Here is an 8,924-nt window from a genome sequence, read left to right on the forward strand (position 1 = left end):
GGACACGAAAAAAACAATAAGTATCCATAAAGAAAAAAAAAAGAATAAAGGAGAAGGAAAGAGACAGGATTAAGAAGGGAGAGAGAGGGAGGGAGCGAGAAGGAGGGGAAAGAGAGGGGTTAAGGAGAGAGGGAGAAAAGGAAGAGGAAGTAAAAAAAGGGGAGGAAGGGGGAGAGGGGAGGATAGGCCTGCCACACTTGCCTCGATCGAAACAATTTGTCATTGGGTGTAAAATATGACAAGCGGGGAGACGGAGGGAGGGGAGAAAGTTGGGGGAAGGGGAGGTGAGAGTCAACTAAGGGTGAACTCGGGTGGGGGAGAGAGTGAGGGAGGAGGAGGGGGTGTAAGGAAGGGAGGGATGGGAGTGGGGCGGAGGATCTGTTGGTTAAGGGAGAGGAAGGGGAAAGGGGGTGTAGGGAAAGCCGGGTGAGTGTGTTAGTGGGGGTGTGGGTGGGAGTGTATGGGAAGGGAGAATTGGGAGGGAGGGAGTGTTAGTGAGGGAGTGATGGGAGGGGAAGGGAGGGGAAAGGGAGGTGGGGGTAAGGGAGGTGGGATTGAGTAAGGGGGTATAAGGAGTTAGTATAAGGGAGAGGATGGGGGGGGGTGAGGAGGGGAGGAGGGGGACGATGTATGGGAGGAGGAGGGGGATCAGTAAGGGGTGGGGTGGGGCGTATTAATGAGGGGGTGAGAGGGGATTAGGGGGTGTTACTTGTGTTACGGAGGGAGAGGAGGAGTGAGGGAGATGTAAGGGAGAGGCTGAGTGAGGGGGGAGAGGGGTGATGGTGAAGGAGGGGTGACAGAGAAGATGGGGAGAAAGGAGAAGAAAGGGGAAAGGTAGGAGAAGGGGGGGGAGTTAGTGAGGAAGATGGGGAGGGGGGGAGAAGAAAGGGGAGAGGTAGGAGAAGGGGGGGGGAGGAGTTAGTGAGAAAGATGGGAGGAGGAGGGAGAAGAGAAGGGGAAAGGTAGGAGAAGGGGGGGAGGAGGAGGGAGAAGAAAGGGGAAAGGTAGGTGAGGGGGGTAAGAAGTGAGGGGGGGTGAGAGTCTGTTACTTGTGTTTATGAGGGAGAGGGGTGAAGAAGTAACGGGCAAGTTGGGTGAGGGGAGAGGGGAGTGGGGGTGTTGGTAAGGGGGGGGGTGCGGGGTGTCAGAGAGGGGGGGGGTATATAGGCCTGTTCTTGTTATTGAACCGGCACTGGTCCACACCTGGCCACACCTGGGAGCCACACCTCAAGGCTACACGCACCTCGCTTAATGGCCCCCCCCTCCTCCCACACGCATCAATATCCCTTACCTGTAAACCTGTAAATCACGCCAACAGTACTTACCTTACCCTTAAACCTCACCTGTTCATACCTTTGCAACTATACCTTCAAATATACAGACAATTTTACCTGTGGAAGTTACTGTAAGCGTACCACACCTATTTATTTTACCTGTCTAACTTTACCTTTGAGCGCCACCTGATTACACATTGATATTTAAACACCTTCACACCTAGAGAAATTTACATATAGAAATACCTGTGAAGTGTAAATCATGGCATACCTGTTCACTTTACCTGGCTACCTTAACCTTTGAACCCCACCTGATTACACATTGATCTTTAAACTACACATTCACACCTAGAGAGAAATTTACATCAAGAAATACCTGTGAAGTGTAAATAATCCCACACCTGCTCACTTTATCTGATGAACTATACCTTTAAACCCCACCTAATTACACCTCATTAAACTATACCTTCAAATCTATCGAGAAATTTACCTGTTGAAATTGCTATAATTAAAACTTCGCCCATTCACTATCCCTGATGAACAATGCACTCAAACCCAACCAGTGAGCCATACCTGATTATACCATTTTTAAACAATACCTTGAGCAGTGTGGAGGATAGAGAGAGAGCGATTAAATAAGAAAGAAAGGAAGAGTTAACTGACGAAAAGAACAAGGAAAAGGACTTGTGATAACTATGTCCATGAGCCTGAACGCAAAAGAATTAGATCTTACCTGTAAAAAACACCTGTAGGTCATAATTAGAAGATACACCTGGTTATGTTTTTTTTTTTTTTTTTTTTTTTTACGTTGTTGCCTATTGCGCCGGTAGGCATCTTCCCGGTGGGGCCTGATGCTCGGCCCAAGGCTTCTTCTAGGTGGGGCCTGATGGTCGGCCCAGCCCGTTCTGGCGCAGGCGAGTGTTTATAGTGGCGCCATCTTGCATTGGCTCATGCTGCCCCCCGGAACTCGTACTTGATTCGCTTGGACGGCTTCCTCTAGAGTCCGGGTTGATGGCTGGTCTTCAGGACAGCATGTGGGTAGTTTTAAGCCACTCGGCGGTGACCGAAAAATCCGAGTGGTAGCGAGAGAGAGAGAGAGAGAGAGAGAGAGAGAGAGAGAGAGAGAGAGAGAGAGAGAGAGAGAGAGAGAGAGAGAGAGAGAGAGAGAGAGAGAGAACTATACCTATACCCCATCTAATTATATCTCATTCAACTATATGAGAGAGAGAGAGAGAGAGAGAGAGAGAGAGAGAGAGAGAGAGAGAGAGAGAGAGAGAGAGAGAGAGAGAGAGAGAGAGAGAGAGAGAGAGAGAGAGAGAGAGAGAGTAAAAAGTGTGAATCCTGTCAAGTGTGAAGTAAAACTCGATCTTACGAAACAGTGAGTTGGGAAGCCACACACGACCTCCTCCTCCTCCTCCTCCTCCCCTCTAAGCTCTTTTTTTTAAACTCGACGGCGGCTCCTTTCCTTCCTGTTCAACACTTACGTATGGAGAAAAAAAAAAAAAAAAAAAGGTCACGAATATTTCCGCCACTCACAAGACACACGCGATCACACACACACACACACACACACACACACACACACACACACACACACACACACTGAACCTCATTAAACACACATACACTTGCACACACCTATACTCATTAAACACGCACACACACACACACACACACACACACACACACACACACACACACACACACACACACACACACACACACACACACACTTGCTTATCGGTCTCGTGAGTCGTGACTATTATTTTCCCTTATATTTTTTTTCCTTCATTATTGTTGCCTTGATTTTCCTTTTCCTGCTCTTTTCCTTACTTTCTTTTCCCTTTCCTTAGTCTTTTCATTACTCTGATTTGATTTCCTTTTCTCTCCCATCTCTCATTTTTCCATTTTTTTTGGCTAACTTTTATTTTTTTCCTGTTCTCATTTTGCATTTCTTGTTTTCCTTCTCTTCCTAACTTTTATTTCCTTCCCTTTTCAACTTTCTTTCCTCTCATTTTCCTTCATTTTTACAGACTTTGATTTCCCTTCACTTATTTTTTGTGGCTTTCTTTTCATCTTTTCCCTTTCCCTTTCTTTTTTTTACTTTTCTCACATATAATAATTTTCCTTTCCTACTAATTGTCTATCTTTTAATTTACAGTCTTCTCTCTCTCTCTGACACAAAACACACACACACACACACACACACACACACACACACTTCAAAGATGTACCGAAATTATCCGTAGCATCTCTCTCTCTCTCTCTCTCTTATCATTTTTCTTCTTAATCGTTTTTCTTGTATTGTTTATTTTTCGTTTGATCCTCCTCCTCCTCCTCCTCCTCCTCCTCCTCCTCCTCCTTCTCCTCCTCCTCTTACCTCAGTATCAGCAAAGCTTCCGTCCTTGCCTCGACTCACCTCTGAAAAAAAAAAGATTAATTATGACTGAGTAAAAAAACGCATAAAACAGGAAAACTAAATACAAAATACAAGAAAAACATTAAAAAATATATATAAAAAAAAAAACAAAAATAATAAAAAATCCAAAACAAAAACAGAAACAAATAATAAAGAAAATAAATAAATAAAGAGGAAATGAACGCCAAAGTAAAGCATCCAGGACCACTATCGAATAAAAAAAAAATCATTAAAAAAAACGAGCAGGTGTGAGAAAATGCATTGATGTTCTCAGCTGCAAGGAAGAATAAAACGAAGCATCATAAATATAAGTAAAAAATATAAACAAACAATAAAACAAAAAAATATACAAAAACAAACAAAACAGGACAATAAACAATAAAAATGAACAAAAATCAAGGAAAACAACAAACAAAAAACTGTAAACAAAATGAAAATAAACAAAATAGCAAAAACAAACAAAACAGGACAATAAACAATAAAAATGAACAAAAATCAAGGAAAACAACAAAAAAAACTGTAAACAAAATGAAAACAAACAAAATAACAAAAACAAACAAAACAGGACAATAAACAATAAAAACAATAAAAAATCAAGCAAAACAACAAACAAAAAAACAATAAACGAAACGAAAACAAACAAAATATCAAAGACAAACAAAACAAAAACAATCAAAATGAAAACAAAAACAAAAAGACAAACAAAGAAAAGACAAGCAAAACACACAAAAAAAATAAACAAGACGAAAACAAAAACAAAACAACAACAAACAAAACAAAAGCAAACAAAAGACAAACAAAAAAGACAAAAAAAAAACGAAAACGAAAACAAAACAAAAACAAACAAAAAAACATAACAAACAAAACAAAGAAAAACAAAACAAAAACAAACAAAATGAAAATAAAACAAAACAAAGACAAACAAAATAAAAACAAGTGACAACATTCCAAACACCACCACCACCACCACCACCACCACCACCACCAACAACAACAACAACAACAACAACAACAACAGGAAGACCACAAACAGCAGCCCCAGGTGAGAGGTATCAACATCGCCATCGCAATCACCATCGTCATCATCATCATTAGCAACACAGGTGGGGGCAGGAAGAAGGACAGGTGCGAGTAGCTTGTTGATGCTAGGCGGTGATTCCTCACGTACACACCTGCTGCATATCTGCTTTCTGGGGATGAAGAGGTGGTGGTGTGCTTTGTTAAGGAGGCCGTGCTCTTTTCCACTGCCAAGGAACAAGTACCCAGAGATGTGCCTTGCTCTTGTCGGGAGGGTACCTGCTGGCGATGACGAGTCCGGTTCGGGATCAGGTCGCGGTGAATTGCGCAACCCTATCTTTAGCTACTCAAGTCGGGCAAAACATCAGTATTACACGCTCTCTCTCTCTCTCTCTCTCCCGTGCGTCACAGTTCAAAGCGGATGAATAACACAAACACTGGCAATGACGTGATTTCTGGTCTGACGTCGTACTTTAGCGACTTAGCGATGTAGGGAAGGGGCTGGTGGAGCTGAAAGGGGGAGAGCTGGTGGGGAGCTGAAGGGGGGAGGGGGTGAAAGGAGGGGGAACAGTGAATTAAGGGGTGAATGCAGGCTGCTATGGAAAGATAAATGTGAGGGAGGTGGGAAGATATGGGAAAGGGATGAAGGGGAAGGAGAAGAAGGATGAAGAAAGATGTGTGTTCTTAGTTAATGAGAGGAGAAAGAGTTCACAGAGGAGAATAACGAGAGGAGGAGGAGGAGGAGGATTGGAAAGGATTACATAGAAAAAGAAAGAGACGGAGATAAGAAGATACCGACGTAAGAGAAGTCGCAAGAATGAAAGGGGTGAAGGAGTACAGTTATAAAAGCAGACAGGTAGAAAAAAAACCTGTGTCACTTGGAAGAGGGGAGAAGAAAAGGTGTTAACGAAGAAGGGGGGAGAGAAGAGGATGGGAGAGGAAAGGGATGTTGAGGAAGGGAAAGGGTGATAAAGAAGGGAAAAGAAGAGGAGAGGTTAGGGATGTTGAAGGAGGGAAGGGGGAGATAACGAGGGGAAGATGATGGGGGAAGTAAGGGATATAGGGGAAGGAAAATGATGTTGGCATAAGAAAAGAAAGACAAATGAAGAGGAGAAAGGAGAGAAAAGGTAAGAAAGGAAAGGAAAGGAAAATAAAAGATGCAAAAATAAGGAAAGATGAAAAGAAGAAAGGAAAAAGTGATAAAAGATGAAAGAAAAGTGTGAAAAGATGGGAAAGGTAAGGAATATGAAGGAAGAGAAAGGATGTGAGAAGAGGAATGAAGAAAGCACTGATGAAGGGAGGGTAAGGGATGGGAATGAAAAACAACAACACTAAGAAGAATGACAACAATAACAGCAATTCCACCAGGTATGTAAAGGTATACTCAAGGTTAATTAACTTCCAAGAACGTTTACCTGTTAATCAAATATTCTGACGACAGGAAATACGTTATGAAAGAAAAATAAAAATAAATTAGGGTGTCGTAATTTGTTGATCGAAACTTGTCGAGATAGTGGTTTACTGATTGACTGACTGACTGACTACATAACTGACTGACTGACTGACTGACTGATTAACTAAGTAACTGACTGACTGAATGAATGATTAACTGACTGACTGACTGAATGACTGACTTACTGATTAACTAACTGACTGACTGACTGAATGAAAGACTGAATGAATGAATGAATGACTTACTGATTAACTAACTGACTGACTGACTGAATGACTGACTTACTGATTAACTAACTGACTGACTGACTGAATGAAAGACTGACTGAATGAATGAATGACTTACTGATTAACTAACTGACTGACTGACTGAATGACTGACTTACTGATTAACTAACTGACTGACTGAATGAATGAAAGACTGACTGAATGAATGAATGACTTACTGATTAACTAACTGACTGACTGACTGAATGACTGACTTACTGATTAACTAACTGACTGACTGACTGAATGAAAGACTGAATGAATGAATGAATGACTTACTGATTAACTAACTGACTGACTGACTGAATGACTGACTTACTGATTAACTAACTGACTGACTGACTGAATGAAAGACTGAATGAATGAATGAATGAATGAATGACTTACTGATTAACTAACTGACTGACTGAATGAATGAATGACTTACTGATTAACTAACTGACTGACTGACTGAATGAAAGACTGACTGAATGAATGAATGACTTACTGATTAACTAACTGACTGACTGAATGACTGACTGACTTACTGATTAACTAACTGACTTCTTGACTTCTTGACTGACTGACTGACTGACCAACTAACTGACCTGACCTACCTAATCTTACCTTACCACCACCACCACCACCACCACCACCACCATCATCACCTCCAGCGACCCGAAACCATAGTATTAACACCCCTACACCAGCTTATGCCTACCTCAACGCCTTCACCGCCGCCGCCAACACCACCACCACCACCACCACCACCACTACTTGCGTCACTGTCGTTGTGTTTTTTCTTATGGGCGCGTCACACACACACACACACACACACACACACACACACACACACACACACACGGGTAGACACATACAGTAAAGACACACACAAGTAATTTTGGTATATTGATAGATAAATAGACAGACAGACAGACAGACAGACAGACACACACACACACACACACACACACACACACACACACACACACACACACGGATGGCTGCTAGACGTGTGTATATGAGAAATGAAAGTACCAAAATTATGAGTAAGAAAAAGTAATACATAAACAAAACAAAGCTGGAAATAAGAAAAAAAGTAAAAAGTAAAGTGAAAAAAGTAAAAAAAATGTGATGAAAATAAAAAAGCACGAATAAAAAGTTTTAAAAAAAAAATAGAAGTTAGACAAACGTTGAATTGGAAAGAAAAGGAAAAAAAAGAAAAGAAGAGGTCAAAGAAACTATTATCAAAGTGTGTGTGTGTGTGTGTGTGTGTGTAAGGAGACGAGAGAGAGAGAGAGAGAGAGAGATAAGGAAGAAAAAAAAATGAAGAGGAGTGAGCCGAAGACAACGAGGAGGAGAAAGAGGAGGCGGTGGGGGAGGGGGTGGAGGAGGAGGAGGAGGAGGAGGAGGTGGAGGAGGAAGCCGGTCTTATGATGGATGACTAAATAAAACAAGAAATAAATAACGACGCGACAGTTAAATTATTTCCTGTCACCTCGTTCATATTTTTCTCTCTCTCTCTCTCTCTCTCTCTCCTCCTCTAACTCTTCTCCTCTTTTTCTTTCCTTCTCTTCCTCTTTTATCATCTTTTCCTTCTTCACTCCTTAACTCTGCCACCATCTCTAACTCCCTTCCTCTTCCTCTTCCTCCTCCTCCTCCTCCTCCGGCCTTGTGAGTCTTCCTGTTTTTCAGTCATAAAGGCATTACATGTGATGGTATTTTCCGGTGACCTCAAAGCTTTTACCTGTTTAAAACGTGTTAGAGCTTCACAATTCTGCAGCGAGGGTTAATTGTAAGGCTTCGGCGAGAGAGAGAGAGAGAGAGAGAGAGAGAGAGAGAGAGAGAGAGAGAGAGAGAGAGAGAGAGAGAGAGAGAGAGAGAGAGAGAGAGAGAGAGAGAGAGAGAGAGAGAGAGAGAGAGAGGAATATTGCGTAACAGGAAGTAAAGGTTTAATGAGAGAAATTGTGATGAAAGGGAGAAGGCGAATAGGAAAGAAAGAAGGGAGGAAGGAAGGAAGGAAGGAAGAAAGGATGGAAAGGACGGAATAAAGGAAAGAAGGAAGGAAGGAAGGAAGGAGGAAATGAAGAAGAATACAAAAAAAAATATACCAAACGAAGGAAGGAAGAAAGATAAGAAAGACGATTATTAAGGAAGAAAGAAACGAAGGAAAGAAGGAAGAAAAAGAAGAGAAAGAACGGTGAGGAAAATGGCAAGAAAGAAAAAATAAAAATAAAAAAACGAAAGGAGGAAAGATAGAAAACAAGGAAACAAAAACAGAAGCAGGAAATAAGGAAGTGTAAAAAGGAAAAAAAATAAAGAAAGAAAGAAAGATAAGAACTGGAGGAAGAAAGTAGACAGAGGATAAATTAGAGAGGAATAGAGAAAAATAGATAGAAAGATAGAGAGACAGACAAACAGACATAAAAATACAGGAAGAAAGATAAAAACTGAAGCAAGAAAGAAGATAGACGATGAATTAGTGTAGTGAGGAATAGAGAAAATAGATAGACAGA

Source organism: Eriocheir sinensis, chromosome 29 (genome assembly GCF_024679095.1).
Source record: "Eriocheir sinensis breed Jianghai 21 chromosome 29, ASM2467909v1, whole genome shotgun sequence".
Classification (NCBI taxonomy): domain Eukaryota; kingdom Metazoa; phylum Arthropoda; class Malacostraca; order Decapoda; family Varunidae; genus Eriocheir; species Eriocheir sinensis.